The sequence below is a fragment of the Mus musculus genome, chromosome 8 (genome assembly GCF_000001635.26).
Source record: "Mus musculus strain C57BL/6J chromosome 8, GRCm38.p6 C57BL/6J".
In the NCBI taxonomy this organism is placed as follows: domain Eukaryota; kingdom Metazoa; phylum Chordata; class Mammalia; order Rodentia; family Muridae; genus Mus; species Mus musculus.
The window spans coordinates 82,379,298-82,403,727 of record NC_000074.6 but is presented as its reverse complement, the minus strand read 5'-3'; the positions used below and the strand labels follow the sequence as shown (position 1 = coordinate 82,403,727).

At 40.0% G+C, this 24,430-nt stretch overlaps 1 protein-coding gene across 17 annotated transcripts in view; it reads left to right on the top strand.

Annotated features, from left to right (window-relative positions):
• The first annotated feature begins 475 nt into the window (after positions 1–475).
• Il15 (interleukin 15) overlaps positions 476–24,430 on the top strand; it is a 71,629-nt gene continuing 47,674 nt past the window's right edge. For 2 of the 17 annotated variants that reach the window (XM_006530714.4, XM_006530715.4), the window contains exons 1-3: positions 476–989; positions 1,324–1,428; positions 24,113–24,234. The gene's annotated coding sequence lies outside the window, so the exon portion shown is untranslated. The other 15 variants (XM_006530706.4, XM_011248313.3, XM_006530707.4 and 12 more) reach the window with 15 other exon arrangements.

The following is a 24,430-nucleotide window of genomic DNA, read 5'->3' as shown; positions in this document are numbered from 1 at the left end:
AATATTCTAGTTTTTACCATTTTTTAATGTAATACACAAAAACACAGAACATAGTTGTGTTTAACTAGGTGCCAAGGGCCTCATCGTTTTCTCCTGGCTTTCTCAAAAGCTTTGGGAACCGCAAGCCACTGAGTCTTTTCAATGATTCATCTGAATGCCAAAGCTGGGACCCCGGGCTCTCGGACTGTCTGGAATAGACACACAGTTGACATGGTTAACTCCTCCTCACTATAATCACTCCTAATTTCCAACTTAAAGATGCTGCCTTACCCACGCCTTGTTTCCCATCAAAAGACATGTGCAATGTTTTACATTCAGCTACAAATTAGGTTGGAAAAATGACCCAAGAGGGGTCAATTTAGTGGAAGTTTACTGTTCCCAAACAGGCCCCTCCTAGCAAGAGTTCAGAAAGAAACTTCCCTCTTCCAGACTCTGCAGCAGGTCAAGGGTTGTTTTGGAGGACCGCCCATTCCAGACCCAAGGTCCTTTTCCGTTTCCTCCCGGTACAGTCTCTGTCCAGATCTCCTCCGGGCTTCTATGGGGAAGCCAAACTGCCTCCCTGCAAGGCCAGTTGCTGTAGATGCAAGCAACCTGTGAACTCAGGCCAACTCCTTGAAACTTCACAGAGGCAAAGGCATTCCAGGACACACAGAGGCTGTGGCCAACTGCCCAGGGGGAGGAGACTGCTCTCTGCTCTCAGTTGCCCTTCAGGTTCTGCGCCCTGGGGACCTGGCAGTGGCAGAATCATGTGGGCACCTGGTAAGGTGGCCGGGACCATGTGTTCCTCCCGCAACCTCCCCAGGGTGTTGATCTCCGCCTCAGCTTGGGCTCTTTCTCTTTCACTTTTCTGTTAGCTGGGGTTGGGACTCCCCGGCTGGAAAGCACTGGGGGAAACCGGGGAAACCCCAGCTGATTCGCTCCTTGTGCCTTGATTGCTCCCGCTGGCTGCTGCCCTGCATCCTGCACCCTTCAACCAGAACCCGATGGAGGTACAGAATGGGAGGTGGTAGTGCTGGTGGTGGTGGATCAACAATGGAATTTTTTTTTTTTCCGAAAGCCTACGCCCCGGGCCCCTCCCAGCTCTGGCTCTGCTCAGGCACCCTTTTCCCCTCCAGCTGCCGGCCAGGCCGCCCCGCCCTCTTTCTTGACCAAGACTTCAATACTCAGTGGCACTGTATTCCCCTTCTGTCCAGCCACTCTTCCCCAGAGTTCTCTTCTTCATCCTCCCCCTTGCAGAGTAGGGCAGCTTGCAGGTCCTCCTGCAAGTCTCTCCCAATTCTCTGCGCCCAAAAGACTTGCAGTGCATCTCCTTACGCGCTGCAGGGACCTTGCCAGGGCAGGACTGCCCCCGCCCAGTTGCAGAGTTGGACGAAGACGGGATCCTGCTGTGTTTGGAAGGCTGAGTTCCACATCTAACAGCTCAGAGAGGTCAGGAAAGGTACTAACTCGGCTCTGCTTGCCACATTCTTTCAAACTTCTGGCCCCGGCGAATGGATGGCTGCTATGGACTTTCTTTCTTTCTTTCTCTCTCTCTCTCCTCTCTCCCTTTGCAAAAATTACTCACCTTTTCCTTGTTGAAGATGCGTTTTCTAGGGAAATAAATGTGCAGGAATGGCCATAGGTCTGGGTCTGTATTAGCAACAGCTTAGCTCAAGGCTTAATCAAAGCAGTTGTCTGTATGAAATACCAGATTGAAGGGAAGCAACGGGGAAGATTGTCCTGAAATAAAATCCTCACTCAAGCGGGCTTTAGATGAAAACCCAGCTAACTTTTTCAAGTGGGTTGGAGAGTGCAAAGTTGCAAGAAAGGGAAGCTCAAAAGAATGTCTATAGCCCCTCCCCCCTGCATTTAATATTATGTTAATGCCCAAACAATGTTAATGATCCAGGTTCCAGACAGAACCAGGCAGCGTCCTGACAGGTTTCAGACAGAACCAGAGACAGAGTCCCGCAGAAGCTGAAATGGAAATGAGGTGATTGGCAGCAGCTACTTTCCACTGGTGATTTTAAATTGATTTCTGATACTCTCATTGGTGGCGCCAGGGAGGCCCCATTGACCTGCCAGGACTCTCCAGTCTGAGCCGGTAAATAAACAGATTACTACGATTGCTGCCTCAAGTTAGATCCTTATCAACATTGAATGCTCACTAAAATTTAAAGGATTTCTTAAAGGAAGTTTAGAGGGATTGATAAGAAAGAAGCGACTCAAGAGGGAACATCAATATTAATAAAGGAGTAGAGACAAAACTATAGTTATTTTAGGCTTTTAGAATAAAAAAACAACAACAACAACAACAACAAACTCCGGAGTTTTACTTAAAATGTGGAAGGGTCAGAAATTGCTTCAGGCTTGTTATAAATGTGTCTGCTTCTCCTCTGATCTTTATGCTTCCCCTTTTCCCTTCTGGGAGTTTGCAGTCCCATTCTCACTCTAATGGCTCCTCTTGCCTTGTGATCTGTTTTGCAACATGATAGGGGGTCAGGTTTTCCCTAGTTCAGATCCCTGACAGGTTTCTAGTAGTTTAGATATTACTGCTGGCTGCTGATTGGCAGGCAGAGGCAGTGTACAGTGCGGTGGGAAGCTGCTTCTTAGAATTTTCCTGCAGATTGCTGGTGGGTTAAAGGAAAAATACAATGGTGCTTTCTTAGTTAAATCTTGTTTCAATTCTAAGAAGTGTCTGTGGCTATATTGCATAATATAACATTTGTCAAGGACACAGATTTATATATATATATATATATATATATACATATATATATATATATATATATATATAAACTAATTTTGAAGAGTTTTAGCAAAATGGCTTAAGGTTATTGAAACAATTTGGAAGCAGAATTTTGACCTTGGGAAGCACTTCATCTGAGGTGTGTGCTGCCGCTCTGTGATTTCAGCTCTGTGATTTCAGGGAAGCTAAAAAAAAAAAAAAAAAAAAAAAAAAAGGAGCTCTGTGGATTTTCCTGAGGGAACTATTTGTAACACCAATCAGCTTTTATAAATGGATATTTGACCCAAGGCTTTAAAACGTTTAGAATCTGGTCTCTGTTTATGTAACTTTTCTTCTGAATGCTGGTTAACCACAACCCAGGAAATAATGTCTTCATCCCACAGCCTGTTACATAAATAACAGTCAACAACTTAAATTCTAACCCCCCAATATTGTTCTAAGTGCACATGTGTTTAGAGAGTGTCATGCTAGACATCTGTTTATAAATATTCGTGTGTATGGCACATTTGCTAGAGTAACTCATTTGCAGGGAAACAGGTCTTGGGAGGGTTAATCTCTTCCACCCCAGACAGAGCTAAGATTGCAATGCTGATAAAAATGAAAGAATTTCCTATTCAACAGCTTCCCCACAGTTTTGACAGTGACAGTTACTAATTTATTTTGGGCCAATGTTGCTAGAATTTTGGCTTCTGATTACTTTTATAGCTGATATTATTAATTATATATTTAAGGATTATAATCACATAATATCTGTATGCATTTGATCCCTTAGAGAAATTCATGATCTCTAAATGGGAATAGCTGCCTAATATGTATCAGATTTTTAAAATAATGACTCATAATGGGTAAATCTGGATTGACTTCTGTATCTGAATCTCTCTGCTTCTCATTCCATCCATCCACACAGGAAGCTAGGACTCAAAGAGAGATAGGAGGAGAAGAATCTCCCATTACATCATACCTGAGGCTGCAACTCAACATTGTGTGAGGCTTGTGCTTGCCTTTGCACTGGTGGGAGGAAAAAGTCTATCAGGGTGTTGAGTGAAAGTGAGTGTTGTTAGGGAGAAATGGCATGCAATCGATGAAGAATTATTTTATGGTGTTTCAGTTAACTAATATCAAAATTACATATGCATTTATACATATATTGATATATCCTATAGATTTGTATATGTGTGTTTGTGAATATGTTAGCAGCTGTCAGGAGATAGAAGGGCTATTTGCAATTGTTTTTGGATTAGAGTTGGATGGAAAAATCAATGTTAGCCTAGAAATCCTAACATATTGAAGTAAAACAACATGTTCAGAAGGAACCTAGTGTGAACCTGAAAGTACTAAGAGGAAGGCACCATGCCAGCTTGTCTTAGGCATAGTCCTGTTGAATTCTAATGCCATTCCACGTTTATTCCTACTGTACTGAAAGGAAAACGGTAATGGTGGTGCTGCCGTCCCTCCTTAGTGGAGTAGGATCTGCTGCTGAGCTTAAGGCTCACTCTTACCAATGCTCATTTTGTAGGTTGTCATGTTCTTTGTGTTTAGTATGGTGAGAAAGGAAACACACACACACACACACACACACACACACACACACACACACACACACACAAAACCATCTCTGCCAGGAAGCAGACACTGGCCATCATTTGACTGATTATTTTGCTGTATATTAAACAATGTTATCCCTTTCTAAAGTGTTATCCTGGGCCAGTGAGGTGGCTTGGCCAGTGAGTAAAGGAGCTGGCTACATAAGCCTGGTGACCTGAGTTCAAAGGTGCAAAGAGAACTCATTCCATAAAGTTGTCCTCTGACCTCACTTGCATATGTGCCATGCCACATGAGCCCGTCACCGCCACCGTGCAGACACACACCATGATGATAAAAGTCAAAAGAAAATTAAGGAGTTGAGTGGCTGAGGTCAGAATTAGCAAAGTGAGGTAACTTGAGCCATTTGATTAGCAGTGATCATACACATTCTCTGTCTGGAGACTCGAGTGTTGTACGCATGTGTGTTTAAGTGCTTTATCCCGCTACAGGGCACGGAACTAGACAGTATGATGGTGATCTATGTACCTGAGTGTAAAAGATGGGTGTTTTCTCCAAATGTTGATCTCTTCTGTCTTCTTGAGAGGTCACAGACCACATTAGGATGATGATAAAAAATTATTTTGCCAAATGAAGAAATAGAAACTGAAAATGGCCAAGGGTGGGGCCTAGGGAAGAAATGACCACAGGACTGGTGGGGGAAGGGAGCTGAACTCATTGTTGTGAACAGAAAGAGGCCCTGGCAATGTTGTTGGCGGCCAATAACATTGAGTCACAGTTCTAGATGGACAGCTTACTCTTGAACTTTCCAGTTGAACTGTGAAAGACTTGACAGCTTTTGAGAAATCATGACCAAGCTTTGAGGCGATCAAGGAACTGTCTCTCTGCTGAAATTCTTCATAAATGTATGTTTTTTCAATTGTATTTTATGGTTTATGTTGGGAAAGGGTTATAGGTGTGTGTGTGTGTGTGTGTGTGTGTGTGTGTGTGTGTGTGTGTGTGTGTGTGTGTTGGGGGTCATTCCTCAGGCATCAGGAAAGGAGAACCAGGCTCATCTGTCAAATCCCTTCTACACATAGTGAGTGTAGGTTTTTAGTTCCTTTAGTTATTGTGTCTTACTCCCCTTTGTCAAGTGATAGTGTGCTCAGAGAAATGCCTGATCTAGTTTAACCTCTCCCCTGGGCTTCTTTCTAACTGGGCAGAGTGGGAGCTGTAATGGACCTAGTTTGGCTGCTGTGGAGGGTCTCCTGGTGATCAGTGGAACTGAATGTATGTATGGCTTGAATGGGCAATGCTTCCTTATCATGTCTTATAGATTGAGCTCCTGCCATCATGCCTCTGCTCCAATTCCTCCTATTAAGAAATACATAGCCTAATGTTTTAAATTCTATTCCTTCTCACTATATCTGTCATTTATCCCACCATATAGAAAAAATGTATCTGAGATTTCCCTATTCTTAGACTCTTTTGAACAAACCAGAATTTTTTTTTCCATTTTTTATTAGGTATTTAGCTCATTTACATTTCCAATGCTATACCAAAAGTCCCCCATATCCACCCACCCCCACTCCCCTGCCCACCCACTCCCCCTTTTTGGCCCTGGTGTTCCCCTGTACTGGGGCATATAAAGTTTGCAAGTCCAATGGGCCTCTCTTTCCAGTGATGGCCGACTAGGCCATCTTTTGATATATATGCAGCTAGAGTCAAGAGCTCCGGGGTACTGGTTAGTTCATAATGTTGTTCCACCTATAGGGTTGCAGATCCCTTTAGCTCCTTGGCTACTTTCTCTAGCTCCTCTATTGGGAGCCCTATGATCCATCCATTAGCTGACTGTGAGCATCCACTTCTGTGTTTGCTAGGCCCCGGCATAGTCTCACAAGAGACAGCTACATCTGGGTCCTTTCAATAAAATCTTGCTAGTGTATGCAATGGTGTCAGCGTTTGGATGCTGATTATGGGGTGGATCCCTGGATATGGCAGTCTCTACATGGTCCATCCTTTCATCTCAGCTCCAAACTTTGTCTCTGTAACTCCTTCCATGGGTGTTTTGTTCCCAAATCTAAGGAGGGGCATAGTGTCCACACTTCAGTCTTCATTCTTCTTGAGTTTCATGTGTTTAGCAAATTATATCTTATATCTTGGGTATCCTAGGTTTGGGGCTAATATCCACTTATCAGTGAGTACATATTGTGTGAGTTTCTTTGTGAATGTGTTACTTCACTCAGGATGATGCCCTCCAGGTCCATCCATTTGGCTAGGAATTTCATAAATTCATTCTTTTTAATAGCTGAGTAGTACTTCATTGTGTAGATGTACCACATTTTCTGTATCCATTCCTCTGTTGAGGGGCATCTGGGTTCTTTCCAGCTTCTGGCTATTATAAATAAGGCTGCTATGAACATAGTGGAGCATGTGTCCTTCTTACCAGTTGGGACATCTTCTGGATATATGCCCAGGAGAGGTATTGCGGGATCCTCCGGTAGTACTATGTCCAATTTTCTGAGGAACCGCCAGACTGATTTCCAGAGTGGTGGTACAAGCCTGCAATCCCACCAACAATGGAGGAGTGTTCCTCTTTCTCCACATCCACGCCAGCACCTGCTGTCACCTGAATTTTTGATCTTAGCCATTCTGACTGGTGTGAGGTGGAATCTCAGGGTTGTTTTGATTTGCATTTCCCTGATGATTAAGGATGTTGAACATTTTTTCAGGTGCTTCTCTGCCATTCGGTATTCCTCAGGTGAGAATTCTTTGTTCAGTTCTGAGCCCCATTTTTTAATGGGGTTATTTGATTTTCTAAAGTCCACCTTCTTGAGTTCTTTATATATGTTGGATATTAGTCCCCTATCTGATTTAGGATAGGTAAAGATCCTTTCCCAATCTGTTGGTGGTCTTTTTGTCTTATTGACTGTGTCTTTTGCCTTGCAGAAGCTTTGGAGTTTCATGAGGTCCCATTTGTCAATTCTCGATCTTACAGCACAAGCCATTGCTGTTCTGTTCAGGAATTTTTCCCCTGTGCCCATATCTTCAAGGCTTTTCCCCACTTTCTCCTCTATAAGTTTCAGTGTCTCTGGTTTTATGTGAAGTTACTTGATCCACTTAGATTTGACCTTAGTACAAGGAGTTAGGTATGGATCGATTCGCATTCTTCTACATGATAACAACCAGTTGTGCCAGCACCAATTGTTGAAAATGCTGTCTTTCTTCCACTGGATGGTTTTAGCTCCCTTGTCGAAGATCAAGTCACCATAGGTGTGTGGGTTCATTTCTGGGTCTTCAATTCTATTCCATTAGTCTACTTGTCTGTCTCTATACCAGTACCATGCAGTTTTTATCACAATTACTCTCTAGTAAAGCTTTAGGTCAGGCATGGTGATTCCACCAGAGGTTCTTTTATCCTTGAGAAGAGTTTTTGCTATCCTAGGTTTTTTGTTATTCCAGATGAATTTGCAAATTGCTCTTTCTAATTCATTGAAGAATTGAGTTGGAATTTTGATGGGGATTGCATTGAATCTGTAGATTGCTTTTGGCAAGATAGCCATTTTTACAATGTTGATCCTGCCAATCCATGAGCATGGGAGATCTTTCCATCTTCTGAGATCTTCCTTAATTTCTTTCTTCAGAGATTTGAAGTTTTTATCATACAGATCTTTCACTTCCTTAGTTAGAGTCACGCCAAGATATTTTATATTATTTGTGACTATTGAGAAGGGTGTTGTTTCCCTAATTTCTTTCTCAGCCTGTTTATTCTTTGTATAGAGAAAGGCCATTGACTTGTTTGAGACAAACCAGAATTTTATGCTGCTGTGTGAGAAGGCTTTTCTTGAAGAGATACAAGACCACACGCACACACACACACACCATTATTCACCCTGCATATGAAACCCACAATCTACCAAACTAGGGATAACTCTGTCTAAGTTAGGGTTTCATTGATGTGAAAAGACACCATGACCAAGGCAACTCTTATAAGGGACAATACTTAATTGGAGCTGATTTACAGGTTCAGGGGTTTAGTCCATTATCCTCAATGCAAGAGCATGGCAACAGCTAGGCAGGCATGGCAATAGAGGAGCTGAGAATTCTACATCTTTTTCTGAAGGCAAACAGGAGACTGGCCTAGGAGGATAATCTCAAAGCCCACCCCCACAGTGACACACTTACTACAACAGGGCCACATTTACTTTAACAAGGCCACACATCCTAATAGTGCCACTTCCTGGGCCAAGAATATACAAACCACCATAACAACCAAAGTCCAACTTTTAAAATTGAGTTGCTTACAGAACTATGAGTGAGAATTACTTATAAGAGCAGAAATAACTCAAAAGCAGCTGCATCATCAAAGCCCACTTCAGCATAGGTGACAGCTCATAAAACCTGGAAACCTAGAGAACACTGCACAGCCTGCCCGCAGCTCAAAAGGTTAAAGTGTGCCCCCTTTCCAGGTGATTAGGTTGATCTGAGACTCTTGTGGGCAGCATGTCTGATTTCTGATCCTTCTAGGCAGCTGGTCTAATCTCAGAGTCCTTTGTCTTTGCAACTTGGCTAAAGACTAAAGCTCAGCAGTCTTGATTCTTAGTGAGTCTTCTGAGTTTCAGGGACTTCCTGAATCAATTTTGAGTTGTTTAATTTGTGACTTAAGGAGATTCTCTAGAGGATAAAAGGTTTGAGTCTTGGAGGAAACTGCAACCAACATATGCCCACTTCTTCCCTAAAAATATACTTCTTGTTAAAGAGTCCAAGAATGGAGTTGTGGTTAACTCCATGGGGTAGTTCTTGCTTCTCTTCCCATGGGCCCTTTCCTACTCTATCCCCATCTGTGTCTTTCTACTACCTCACCACCTACCATTTCATTCTTTTACTAGTTGTTTATTTCTCAACCAGTAGTTGAGAGCTGGTGTCTAACCTGGGGATCCTCTCCTGGTGATCTCACCCTGGCTCACTGGTTTTACTGCTTTCATATGCTGGTGATTCATAAATTTGTGTGTCTAGTCATGATCTTCCATGTGAACTCCAGACTCCTATTCGAAGCCTACACATCATTCCTGAGTACATGTTTAACATGTTGGATTCTCAATTTTACTCCATAATCCACCTGTCCCCATAGTCCTTCCTATGTTACTTGGTGACAATTCCATTTTTTAAGTTGTATAGATAACCAATGTGTAAGTCAGTGTGAGTTATATTTAATTTGTTTTTCTCATGCCGACACTGACTTAGCCATAATGTTCAATATCTCAATGATAGCAATGGTGGACTTTGACACTTTGCCACTTCTCACCCCATGGCTTATTATATTGCTGTCTGTAGCTCAGACTTGAAGATTTTAAATTACATCTTTAAATTATGGATACACTTTTTCTGGTGCTGTTTGTTTCTCTGGCCTAAAAATATAGCGACTTTCTCTTGCCTGCAGTGTAGAGTGAGATGATATGAACAGGAGAATTACAATAGACAGTGCCATTGAAAACTGAGAAAAAAGGGCGGTGATAGCCGCTGGTTCCTAGCAGTTCAAAACTCAGTCAGGCCTGTTTTCTTAGTTCTCTTTACCCTCAAAGCAGAAAGTAGGCCTATAAAAGTTCAGGCTTATTCCCAGAGAATCAGAACACAGTCCAAGAATGGACTTCCGTGAGGGGAATTCTGAGCACATATGAGAAAACTCCAAGGAAACAAGACATGTGTCCTGTGACCTCAGTTTCTTCACAACACAGAATTCTCAGAATGTTTCTTCATTCTCCTCTAAGGTGCAGCAGATAGGAGTCAGTTTACTTCAGCTGTTGTCATTCATATGCCTCTATGGAAAAAGATATTTTTACCACCTGTGGCTTGTTCTTGTAATTGGACACTTTACTCAGGTGACTCTTTTTAAACTCTTAGAACATAAATTTGTTCTGATATTCTGAATAAAGTTGGCCATTGTACAGGACTTTTCTTCTGCCTCATTTTTAGGTTCTGCTCTCCCAGGTTAATACTACTGACTTGAGTGGTGAACACCAGAGGATAGGTTTCTTGTCCTTTATCTTCACTTTTGGATATTTGGCTCCTTCTTGGACCCTTCCTCTTTTTTTCCATAGCAACACATTTTCAATTAAGTTGTATACTTCCTGCTGTTAGAGTTAGAGACGTTCTTTTATATAGCTGTTATTCTTTTTATTTGCTTATTTGTTTTTCTTTTATGTTTAAATATCTTTTAAATGTTGAGGTTTCCTTTGAGTTTTATTGAGATTCATTCCATTAAGAGACAATATTCACATCACCCCCAAGACTGGTTCCTCTTTGTCTGTGAATCTGAACACTATAGAAGAACCAATATGGTACTATGTAACCTTTAGACTGCTTGGTCAGATCTGCAAGACATGACCTTAAAACTTTCTCAGGTCTTAATGAGAGATTCAGATACACAAGTCATATAATCTATAACCTGAGAGTAGGTTGTTCTAATGAACCCTGGATTTGATCTTTGCCCCAAGACTATGTGTTCCTTTGAAAATTTGTTGATGCCTAGACAAGCAAGGACAAGTTTAATTTCTATGTAGTCAAGTATTTTGTTTTTGGGATAAAGTGCCACATTGTCTTGGAACTTGCTATATAGTGTGGTCTTGATTTGTCATTCACCTCTTCTGCCTCTCCTGTGCTGTATTTACAAGTATGGTCCATTGCAGTCAGCTTGAAATTCTCTTCTTTTTCTGGTCTTATACTTAATCTTAGCACCTAAATGCAGACAATTGTCACTTTCAAAAGTCCATTTTGTTCCTTCAGTACTATCTATCAAGGCCAGCACCCTTTGAGCAGGGGTGTGTTCATTATGGCCCAAGACAATGATGGACACAGGATTATGGCACTTTATATCCGTTTCTTATCCTGTTGCTTGTGTGACTTAGTTGTCTTTCACAAGACTTTCCCTCTGGTTGGGTGTAACTTCCTTACACCCAGGGGTTTGAGGATATATCCTGGTTTCCCCTCCCCTGAATCCTCCCAGATCCGCCCCACCTCCATTCCCAACCAACACCAAGCCTATTATTTCTTGCCGTACAAAGCAAACAGACAGGCAAACCAACAAAAACACCATAAATCTTAAAAATAAAACCACAAGAAACACAGACACACACAGGACCCATAAAAACACAACATCAGAAACCATAGTATACAAACAAAAGCCAACTAAGATGAAAAAATGCCCAAAGAATGTAATATGAGTCTACAAAAATTCCACTGAGTTCATTTTGTGTTGGCCATCTACTGCTTGGCATGATGCCTCCTGTTATGTGTGGTAAATATACCTGCTAATGGTCTTTTTGTTAGTGGGAATCAATTGCAGAAATCTTCTGGGTTAAGGGTTGGAGCCCATGTCCACTTTATATAATCTTGAACTCCTGTAAGACAGGAAGTAGAACCTGCCAACACTTAAGGACAAAACATTCAGTTCTGACTGCCATACTTGTTTCCTTCTTCTGGGAAAAAGAACTCATAAGGCCATCCTCCACTCAAGATCAGAGGACATAGACATCATTTTTTGACAAGTAGCCTGGCATAGATAGTCACAGGCTGGAAGCCACTGCTTTGTGTTAGCTATTTCTGGAAGTTATATTTTACAAAGGGTGGTATTGTAAAAAACAAACAAACAAACAAACAATCAAACAAACAAACAAAAACTTAGGACACACTACTGTTCTTTTCAGAATCTTCCTCTGGTTTCTCCTCTAAGTAAAATCCAAATTCAGTTATAATGACTGGTATGCTTAGTATCTCTTCATTCCCTTTTCTTGGTTCACTGATTTGCTAATACAGTGTTTCTGCTTATTAAACATCATTCTACATTCTTGCCCAAGAACCTTTGAAGTTTCTGTTATTTTATTTTTGCCTAGACTTCTCTTATCTGAGATATGTCCATTCTCCTTTACCTCCTCCTTTGGGGCTTGACTTGAGTACCCCATTTACATTGAAGTTTTCTGTTATCACCAGTCTTCAAATTGCATGACCAACAACAGCCATTACCTCACAACTTCTCTACATCTCTGCTGTTACCTAATACAATGCAACTTTGTAATACTTGGTCTGAAACTTAGAGGATCAAATATGATTAGAAATACAGGCTTCCAGGTTTTAAAAGTTAAACAATATCTGATGGTGCAAATGGCAGCAATAAGACATTCAGATACCAATTAAAAAATGAACTAAATGCAGTTTATAGAGACATATATCTGCTCAATTCATGTTGAATTAACTGATACAGAGAAAGTTTCAGTTTTCAAAGCTTTTCTTATGTTCATAAAAAGGAACTCTGGATGTGTATATGCTTGATTTAATAACTTGTGAACAATTCTTTTCTTCTGTTACAATGTAAACTATAGTGGAACATATATTTTTATTATTTTCCTCATTGACACAGCTCTGTCATTTGTTGGTTCTGGCATATGGTAGTTTCTATTAGAAATTCAATGAATGAATGAACGAATTAATGATACATTGCTACTAAGGAATACCAACAGGCTAAAAAAATAGTAAAGACTTGGCATGGTTGCCCATACCTGGCAATTCCAGTCCCCAACAGGCAGAGACAAGAAGATGTTGAGGTCAAGGCCAGTCTGGGCTACAGCATAAGTTTTTGTTTTTGAAAACCATCTAACAACCACCCATCCAAACAACCAATCAACCAACTGAACAATATAAACTAGTGAGAGAAAGAAAAAAAGAGGTATTTTCAAAGAGAATCTACTTATTAACATCTTAGTTATCCATTAAATTGTTTGCTTCAGTTGCCAGTTCAGTAATGTTGAATTCCTAGACTATATGGTCTGTATTCTAACTCTTGACAAGATTTGAGTCACCAGGAGGCATGAGACAAGAGTTGGGAATTAATCCTGAGAGATAGGAAAATTAAAGGTGCCAAGGATAGATAGATCTTGGTTACACCTAAAATAAGAAAAGGAGATACTAATTTTGGAATCTCAAGACTGTAATAAAAGTGGATTACACAATTGAAAATATTAGTCATTTGGAGTACTAGCCTATTGATCAAATGACTAAGAGCATAGCCTGTAAATTAGCAAGTAAAAAATTATCAGTTATGGCCAATTCTGAGACTATTATTCAGGAGTCAGGTCATATACACAATGGATTGTCACAGAGCTGGTTACCCTGGGAGAAGCAATGCTCAGTGAAGACTTTGGGAAAGCCTTGCTCTTTTCTGAGATCTTCAAGTAAAAAGGTCAAGCGTCACATATTTTTGCTTGCATGTCAAACTTGCACTGCTTGCTGTCTTCTGAAACACTTTTCTGTCTACCCAGTGCCTATCTTCACATGTATGTCTTTAAAAAGTCACTTCTTGTATAAATGTTTCTACGCCAAATCAAACTTTATACCGGTCTCCTGTCTTGCTCCTAGAAATTTGTCAGCATTCTACCTTTATGAACTCACCACGCAATTTCAGTACTGGTAGGTGGAGGAAGAAGGATGCTGAGTTCAAGGTCAGCTTAGGCTACCTTGGTAAGACCTTGTGTCCAAAAGCCATCCATCCAGTCAACCACCCAACCAACCACCCAACCAAGTAACCAACCAGCCAACCAACTAGACACATGCATCCCAAGAATAAAAACAATTGGGAAAAGAAAGAAGAACAATTTCAAGGATAATTGATTTATTAGTGTATATTATTTATTTGTTGAATTGTTTGATTCGGAACTATACATATAGAATAGAGCTTCAGTAATGCTCAGTTTAATGGAAACGTATTTATGAAGCTTCTCAGGCATGGAGAATACTCAGAGCTGCAGCAATGGAGTCAGAAGGGCTGACATGAGGGAAGCAGTGAATCCTTGAATGCCTGCCACCTTGCCTGTAAGATTATGGAGCTTTACAAATGTTATTTGTGCTGCCTCTAAGCCACTCCTTGTTGAGTGTAAAGAAAACTAAGTGTCTGAGGAAGTGTATTTAGTTTTGACCAGTATGAATTATCCCTGGTGAGATCATATGGCTTTTGAGAAATCTTAGTGTATTCCTTATTTTTAGGATGAAGAAGTGAACTAAAATCCCCTAGGAGCATACTTTGACCCAGGATGCAGGCAGAATACATGGATTCATTATTAGAAATGTGAATGTTTTAGAATATAGAATACATAATAAAACCAACCCAGGGCTGTCTAATATTTTATGCCACATTTTATTATAGAGTGGGCAGATTTGCAATTACAAAGAAAATGCTTTCATAAATGAAAGGAAATTGAAATACGGCAAACCCTAATCTCTAAATTCATTCGAACAGGGCTCTTTTGGTTTTCTTAATTCTCATTGCCAAGTATTTTAGAAACAATTCAACAGAAGAGGATAAGGGAACTTTACAAAACTAGGCTTGCTGTTGACATGCAATTTATCTACTGCCTCTTCTCACAAGAATATTAAAGATTAAATATATCATCTTAGAATTATAATGTCACAGTGTGAGTCCAATGATGATTTACAAATCTATAGTTTATAGCTTTAGATGTTATCTCTTGTAAAGCAATGCCCTAGTGGTTGCTTGTGAAGAAACATAAGACATAATTTTGCTGAGGTCTTGTTTGACTTGGCATGAATATACTTATCTTACTAACCTTGGCCTTTCTTAACCCCAGCCACTGTTATTTACCAACTAGGTCCTCCAAGCTGTGGATTTTAGTTCTGGAAGGCTAACATCAGGGCAGTTCTGCTGAACAATAGTGCCTATTTACTGATCACTCTCTCTGTGTATGGTTCTCTGCCAAGTTATGTGAGAGACAGACATAAGTAATCATGAAACTCTCCAGAGATGTATTATCTAATGGGGCAGTTAGTAGCTGTCAATCTAGAGTTGAGTACCCTTGGTGTAGAATGACTGACTTTAAATGCATTGTTTTCCTTCACAGACAGGCATCAGGACATGCTGCCCTTGTTAGGAATGTACTGGTTCATCCAACATCTTCTTCTCCTGTGTGTCTGGTTTTTATCCCTGACACATATGACTCAAATAGTCTGTTCAGTGCTGTCATTTAGAAGGTGATAGAATGGGTTTGAACTCAGGTCTCACTTTAGATTCTGCATTCTTCATACGAAGACTATTATTTGCTAGTAGTTCTCACAGGTAATAATCAACATTTATAAAAATGTGACTAGGAGAATGTAAACTTCCATAATTTATATATGAAAGCTATGTAAAACAAGAAATTACTAAAACTTACTAGAGAGTTCAGCAAGTTTACTAGAGAGTAAGTTTATGATATTTTTCAACAGTAAATTATCACTAGCTAGCATAATACATTAGTACAGATCATACAACATCTCCCAGCAGAGACACAACAATTCTCCATGACAAATTGTGGTTTGAAGACTGAATAGATAACACAGAACAACAACAACAACAACAAAAAAACCTGTCAGTACATTCTTAGTAATGAGGGAAAAAAAAAAAAAGCTAATGTCAAGCTCCAAAGGGAGTAAAGATAAATGAGACCCTTCAAAATTGGAGAACTGTATGCTTAAAAAGGTATAGTAAATATTGAATTTAATACAGAAATGTGAAGAAATATTCTTGGAAGCTAATGAGGATAGAACATTGTTTCAACCTTAAAGGAAGTGCTGAAGACAACGATAAGAGCATGTTTAGACAGGATACTTATGGTCTGCCAGATAGTGCAAAAAGGAGAGTGCTGTTAGCAAAAGTGTCAAGGAGGAAGTTAGATAACTGAGCTATTGTGGGTTAGAATAAGGAGAATTACTCTGGAACACTGGTTGGTTCTGACCCTTAAGCTCTCTATTTGCAAACAGTAGATTGAATTCATAGCAGTGTGATAGCATTTTGAATCATAGTATTGATGCTGTAGGATGGCTAATTATAAGCTGTAAAACAGCAATTCAAAAATCTACTAATAAGTACACCTTTATATATAGTCAATTCATGTAGAGTTGCAAGACTAACCATCACAATCCTACTTAATTGGAACAAGTTGCCTTCATCTCGGAACTAAAGTTTGTGTGGGCAGCTAGCATAATGCTCACATATTCTTGGTAGCTAAGTAAACTCTAGTAGATAACTAATGTGTGTTGGGGAGAGGGTGTTGCATGTAGCTTTCCCTACCTTGCCTAAGGTCTGGGAATGGACTGTGTTACCAGACCCCACCCAGTTTTCCTTGAATCCATGGATAAAATACATATACGCTGCTCATTTTCAACTTGCCTTTTGGCACAATTGCTGGGTACTATTATCTTCCACCTGGAAAAGTGTGCCCTTATTAATAGTCTTATCTCTGCACCTCCCACCTGCCCTAAACTTTAGTGGCTCAGATACATCTAGTCCCTAGTAAACATCCCTGACCACCCACCTGTGTGAGTGGCCATTCCTCCTGAGACCTCACATGGCTGTTTAGCTTTTCTCTCTCCAAAGCATGATGAGTTGTACCTGTCTCTTTTCCTCTAGGGACCTGGACGTCCTGTCTATTCCTCCTCCCCCGACCCCCAAGCCCCCAGCAATTGTCTCGAGGCTTCTTTACTGACAGATCAAGAACCAACTGGGGAACAGCAAAGGCCCCGGGGCAGGGGGGACAAAACACATTGTTGAACCCAAACTTTATCTCACTGTGTAAATCTATACAATGCACTTAATTTCTGTGTGTTTTCTTTTCTGAAAAAAAAAAAGAAGATGATTAGATGAAATTCTTGGGCTGCTACATCTGATATTCTGAAGAAAGAAAAGACTTGGCAATATATGCTGTGGTGGTCAACTATGACTTTATGTATGGTACTTCAACACTGAATTAGGGTCACCTCCAATATAATTTCTGTATTTCAAAGATAAGTTGTCTAAGGCCATGAAGCTACTTGAAGACAGAACTAAAATGTATATTCATGTTTCTTGGCTTCCCATCTCCTTCATAGTTCTGACAATGTTGATGAGGATCCAGATTTTATAAAAAATTCTTCAGCTTCAATGTGATAAAGCTACCATTATTTTAGTAACTTAATTGTGAACATGGTAGCCTTCATGAGAATATAATAGAAGATGGTGAATCCTCTATCATTGTTCAGAGAACAATCCACAGACAGAGATTCTGCCTTTTTAGAAACAAATTCTTGTAAGCAAATGTTAGGGGTATACTGGATGCTACTTGCCTAGAAGGCTATGGCCCGTGCTTACATGGGGATGATTTATGTTATGCTTTTACATGGCATATGAATTCTATAAAACTGTGTTGTACTTGTTATTGTTGGTGTCAATATGACAAACAATGCAGAGGGGGAAGTAGGAATAATTTTCTTTGATTCACAGTTTAGTTTAAAGTCCATGATTGGATGGCTGCAGTGTCTCTCAGCCTGTAGTGAGGCAGAAATAAGACAGAGAGCAAAGGTACAATTCAAGGTGCTAGGGGGCAGATAGCATAATATAACAGGAAGGGGTCAATTTATCTTTCCAAGGTGTTTCCTCAGTCACTTACTTCCCTTAACTAGGACCCAGCTCTACCTCCTCTGTACAACCTATTCAAATATTGATATACCAATAGAATAATCTATTTCTGAAGCCAGGACTTCCAAGATGCAAGTACTTCCCCACAACTCTGCCTCCAAACACCATTTGCACAGGGGACCACACCTGAATTATATGACTTAACATTTTAGGATATGTTAAGTCCTAAGTTATAGCAAAGCCTTTTAAGGTGTCTTTGTTCTCAACATGTGTGTGTGTGTTAAAGAATCGACTTTTCTGTAATTTAGTCATGTAGCATGGCAGCCTTCCATGTGGAGAGATTGTCCTGATGTAAGAAGCAAGTTTTTGATGTCTGTCTGCCAGATCCTTCAGTTCCTCCCTCAACAAGTCAATTCTTGGAGTATTGCAAGCTTCATCCCACAAGGAATGGCACAGCATTTGCTGGTGCTTAGGAAACCCACTTTCTTGATACTGAATCTAAAGAGAATGATTGAAGTAATATAAATCAGAGAAAAAAATTTTAATTAACAAGGTAAAAATGACCATCCTTAGTAGTAGCTTGATGAATACTACTTTACCAGAGTAATAGTTGGCCTTCTGATAACTATTTTAACAAGTAGTAGTTGATTAGGTCAATGGAAGGAAGATATATTTTTAAATTAAGTCCTTTGTCTTGGAGGCCAGGGATATACTGGCTCTACCTGAAATAACTGCACATAACCCCTATAGAAGAAAAAATGATAACTGAGAGTGAGGATACTGTCTGCTGACTAGGCCAGGGAGAGGGAAAGCAGTAGCCACTTTCTTTGCCCAGGCATCTGACGTTTGTTATGCCAACTGACAAATAAACTTGGTTAATCAAGATCTTAGCATTTCAGCGAGCTGTTGGATTGCTGCTAGAAGCTTTGTTCCCTTGTCAGGAAGGGCCCTTCAAGCAATGCTGTAGACAAATAATGCTTGGGATCACTCCAGAAATCTGTTACTACTCTGTTGATTGACATATACAGTGTAAACCACTCTCTATGTTGCACAAAAGGCCAAGTATTCAAAATAAGTGATGTCTGAGGTCTCATCAGCAAGAATAATTAAAGCAAAGGAGAATGGCAGTCACTGCTGGTGAGACTGTCTGTAGACAGAATAGACCCCAAGGGATTTTTGTGGTCAAAAGTATACTAGTATTCTACAAAATAACCACTTTGTTCTAGATTGCTTTATTTGATGGCGTTATTACCGAGGACTGTGGTAATCATGCTGCTCACTTCTGCGGGAGGCAGTAGAAATATTTGAATCTGGCCATTTGCCAGAAGGAGCTGAGCTGTGTCATTAGGCTGTTGTTCCTTCTGACGGGATGTTATCAGCAGGTGATAGCAGGTACGCGTCATTACAGTCGTCATGCAACATTTCCCGAGACAAACAGATGGGGTGTGTCTTCTGTGGCAGTGCTGAGTGATCACGCTGTGATTGGAATCAGAGTGACTGCTATAAATCATAGCATACACTTTAATAGTTAAACAATTATCTCTAGTGGCAGCACTGGAAAATTGTTTTGTGATGATTTGCTGATTTTTATAATGAATTGTAACTGACATTTTATATGGATCTTTTTATCTAAATGCCACAAGGAATCAAAAGCAGATCCTTTATTTTAAGTGCATACCTGGGGATCTTTTGTGTTTATGACATATCTCTGGACTGGAGGGAGGTAGTTTATTTTTAACAGCCAATCTCCAAAGTTCAGGAAACAGCTTTCCATATCTATTTCTTCAATTAAAAGTAGCATATATGCACAATGCTTTCATATAAAGATAACATGGAGAAGGGATGAAAGAACACAAAAGTGACCACTATTAAAGTCAAGCCTAGCTAGACTATTTTGGTGCTGTAACCTACAAATAAACAAGATATGGATTGGCCTATGGATGGAAAGGAAATATATTTTTTGAGGAGCAAAGACTACAGAGCTTCTTCCCTGCCTCTTGCTTCACTTTCCAACATCGTGGCCTGATCCCTCTAACATCTTCTCCACTCTCATTCTTCTACCTCTGCAGTACCTATGTTATTTGAAATTTATCTCAAGCTCTCAACCTTTGAAAACCTCACCCTCCTGTTCTGCTTTGTGGCTTTGTCCAACTCCTCATGATCTTTGACCACTTTCTTCGAAATTTTAAGACCCTGTCCAGAGGTGTGTCATCTCAAGGAGACTATCATAATCTCAGGTACAAATGTATTGGCTCATGTTCTTAGATCTGATAAACAGTTTAAGTCTCAGTCACCCAATCACCAGTAGCAGTAAAAGAATCAAATATGAACATAAAATTATAATACAAATACAACAATAGTTTTGAGTCTTCTCTGTGTGCCATGGCCCATTTTACACAACTCACATGCCTGAGATGCTGAATTGCACAATCATCCTGTGAGGTAGATATTACTGCTTTCACAATGCCACGGGTGAAAGTATCTTGAGTTAGCTCACGCATGCTGTGGTATTGCTGGCTGGTGGCTAAGTCATGTTTCAAAATTGCATGTGCCTCAGCTTTTCAGCTTTGGAGTTGTGGTTGGCTCCTGTGAGGAAGTGGATTTCTGGTTTGTTCTCTTTTACTTCATTTACCCTCAGATGGTCACGTAGGGTTTGTGGCTACTGTGCACAGCTTGACAGCACAGCTCTGCATGTTTTTAAGGTGTGGATCACTAAGTTAGGAACAGGAAAACCAGACACAGAAAATACATTCATAGAAAGTAATGGTTGTTCACCATTTCTAGAGTTTTTGTTGTTGTTGTTTTTTGTTTTTCTTTTCCTAACAAAAACAAAGCAAAGGGTCTTAACTTGGTTACTGCATTAAGAGGGGTGGTAATTCAGTTAAACATATTTCTCATCTCCTTTGAATGAGACATGGTGTTTTCAGAGTGCTAAGTGACATGGTCATAGTCTTCTCAAGCACCACTTAGCCTAAATACCTTTATACAAGATAACATAGATATATTTCATAGTTGCTTGATTAATGAAAGCAACTAAACCTCCCCTGTCTAATACGTTTAACATTTGCTGTTATTTTCTCAAACTTAATGCTTGACTCCATAGATACATTCAAATTGCAATTTTAAACTTCAAAAGCTACAAGGTGTTTCCTATGCCTTTTATTTGGGAGGGGCACGTTGTCTATTCCCCCCTCCCATTTTAAATTTTATTACTTTCCCTAATTTTTACATAGGGGCAACTTTGTGACTATATTAATTATCTAGTCTTATACTGAGAGTCTTATGCCCATATTTCCTAATTAAAAGCAGGAACATTACAGTCCATGTAGCATGCTTTCTAGCTTCCTTCTGATTCTAACTGCCTCAAGCTGGACATGAGGAGATGGTAGAGGGCTAAGAGGCTGAATTTCTCCTGGACCAGCTAAGGATTGAAGAAGACTTTTGGATGGGGGGGCCTTGGTTAGGGCTGCTCCTCCAGAATAGGTGTGAGGTCTCTTTAACAATGCTTCTGCACTGGCCTATAGAGGGTGGCAGGCTGAATTTCTCACTTTCAATTCCGTTTCTTCATCTTATGGCTCATCAGATCTGAGTATGTTAGTTTCCTTTGTCTTGTTAGACTTTTTTTTTTTTTTGTCAACTCGACAGAAGCCAGGATCAACTGGGAAGAGAGAACCCCTGTTGAGAAAAAAATAATAAACAGGGGCTGAGACCTCCCATATCAATCATTAATCAAGAAGATGACCCTCTGTGGGTGGTGCCATCCCTGGGCAGCTAGTCTTAGTGATATAAAAAAGTCAGCTGATAAAGAGAACAGGGCAGTAAACAGTTTTCCTTCATAGCCTCTCTTTAGTTCCTGCCCTAAATTTTCTTCATAATGTATTATAGACTGAGGGCTGAATTAAACCCTTTCCAATCCAAGTTGCTCTTGCATATGGAATCTATCACAGCAATAGTAGCCACTCTAGGATATTAGTGAGAACACACAGGATTTTGTTGAGAAGCAAAGCCTTCAATAATTTTTTTTTCTTATTAGAGAATATTTCTATTTATTTATTTATTTATTTATTTATTTATTTATTTATTTATTTATTAGGTATTTTCCTCGTTTACATTTTCAATGCTATCCCAAAGGTCCCCCATACCCACCCCCCCAATCCCCTACCCACCCACTCCCCCTTTTTGGCCCTGGCATTCCTCTGTACTGGGGCATATAAAGTTTGCAAGTCCAATGGGCCTCTCTTTGCAGTGATGACCGACTAGGCCATCTTTTGATACATATGCAGCTAAAGACAAGAGCTCCTGGGTACTGGTTAGTTCATATTGTTGTTCCACCTATAGGGTTGCAGTTCCCTTTAGCTCCTTGGATAATTTCTCTAGCTCCTCCATAAGGGGCCGTGTGACCCATCCAATAGCTGACTGTGATCATCCACTTCTGTGTTTGCTAGGCCCCGGCATAGTCTCACAATAGAGAGCTATATCTGGGTCCTTTCAGCAAAATCTTGCTAGTGTATGCAATGGTGTCAGCATTTGGAAGCTGATTATGGGATGGATCCCTGCATATGGCAATCACTAGATGGTCCATCCTTTCGTCACAGCTCCAAATTTTGTCTCCGTAACTCCTTCTATGGGTGTTTTGTTCCCATTTCTAAGAAAGGGTAGAGTGTCCACACTTTGGTCTTAGTTCTTCTTGAATTTCATGCGTTTGGCAAGTTGTATCTTATATCTTGGGTATTCTAAGTTTCTGGGCTAATATCCACTTATCAGTGAGTACATATTGTGCGAGTTCCTTTGTGATTGGGTTACTTCACTCAGGATGATACCCTCCAGGTCCATCCATTTGCCTAGGAATTTCATAAATTCATTTTTTAATAGCTGAGTAGTATTCCATTGTGTAAATGTACCACATTTTCTGTATCCATTCCTCTGTTGAGGGGCATCTGGGTTCTTTCCAGCTTCTGGCTATTATAAATAAGGCTGCTATGAACATAGTGGAGGATGTTTCTTTCTTACTAGTTGGAACATCTTCTGGATATATGCCCAGGAGAGGTATTGCGGGATCCTCTGGTAGTACCATGTCCAATTTTCTGAGGAACCGCCAGACTGATTTCCAGAGTGGAAATTTTTATTTATTTTTATTGAAGCAAAGCCTTCAATAATTTTTTTCTGTTATTTTATTCCTTTCTACGGGCATATTTAAGGGAAAATCAATTTTCCTGGCTGGTGTTTCCTGGCTGGTGGGGATGTGTTATAATTTGTATGAGTCAGCTGTGGGTATCGTAACAGAGTTCTAGAGACTGAGTGGTTTAAACAGGGAGAGTTTGTTTTTTACAATTCTGAAGGCAGTGGATTTTAGGAATAAGAATCCAGCTGACTTGTGTTCTGGTGAGATGATTTTTCCTGCTCCAGAGATGGCTATCATTTTGCCATGTTCTTACACATCGTAGAGGAGAAAGGAAAGAAGAAGATGACAGGATGACAGGATGGGAAAGAGAAGGACAAGGAGAAGCTAGCATCCTGTTGAGCGCTAATCCTCTAGGAGGGATGTTGTTGAATTGTACCTCCAGTTTTTGCCTTTTCCTCTCCTCCCTGGCATTCACTCTTCCTTATGTGGACTAGAGATGAAGTCTTGGGGTGGGCTGCTGATATCAAATGCTAAGTTAGAGTTCTCCTCTCTGTGAGTTAGTCTTAGAGCTAATATGTAAACCCTCACTTGGGACTCACTTGGGAAGTTTAGGCAACACAATGCAGCTGCTTCTTTTTTATTCAAACTCCTAATATCCCAATAACGATCAGAAGAACTTATCTAACATAATATTAAAGCTATAAATATGATATCCTTCATATCATTAATCATTCTGTAATGTGCATGTTTCTTAATTATTTTAAAAGATAGAATATATTATTTTACTCTTGAAAAGCATAAAGTGTGTACTTCTGGAAAGCAAAATAGGAGGTAGGCTATTTTAAGCTTCTCTAACAGTGTAACTAGACCCCTTAAAAAGCAGATATACTTTGTAAATGATAAAACACACACACACACACACACACACACACACACACACACACACACACACACACACACACTCATTTCTAAGTACAGGAGTGGAAAATCTTAGAACAGATGTCTACAAGTAACTTCCATTATCTTGCTTAGATTTTGTAATTGTAATGAAGCCCACAGTTATCTTTGATGTCCTATTTGCTTTGATTTATTATGAGAGTTACAGTCAACATGGGTGTCAATTATATTGTGGGGAACTGACGACTTTAGGAATGTTTTAAAAAAAAAAAAACAATTCAGATCTAGTTTTTCAAGTTTTCTCCACACAAGTCTTTATCAGAATGACAGGTCCATATTTAACCATAACTTTGAGGAAAAGAGTCAGTATGAATTTTATCTCTTTAAGCCTTGCCTTTTACTCCTACAGAATCCACCTTGACACATGGCCCTCTGGCTCTTCAAAGCACTGCCTCTTCATGGTCCTTGCTGGTGAGGTCCTTAAGAACACAGAAACCCATGTCAGCAGATAACCAGCCTACAGGAGGCCAAGTAAGCAAACTTTAAGAATTGTATCATGCAACAATGTAATAATAATGCAATATAATGTGACAAACAATAAATAGGCCATGAAAAGCAAGGTGCTGTTGTTTACACTCAAGGTTTAAGAAAACGAGCATGTTATTGGAGAAGGAAATGCCAGCCTTTACAAGCATTTGAGAGGTCAGAGAGTATGGCACATAACATA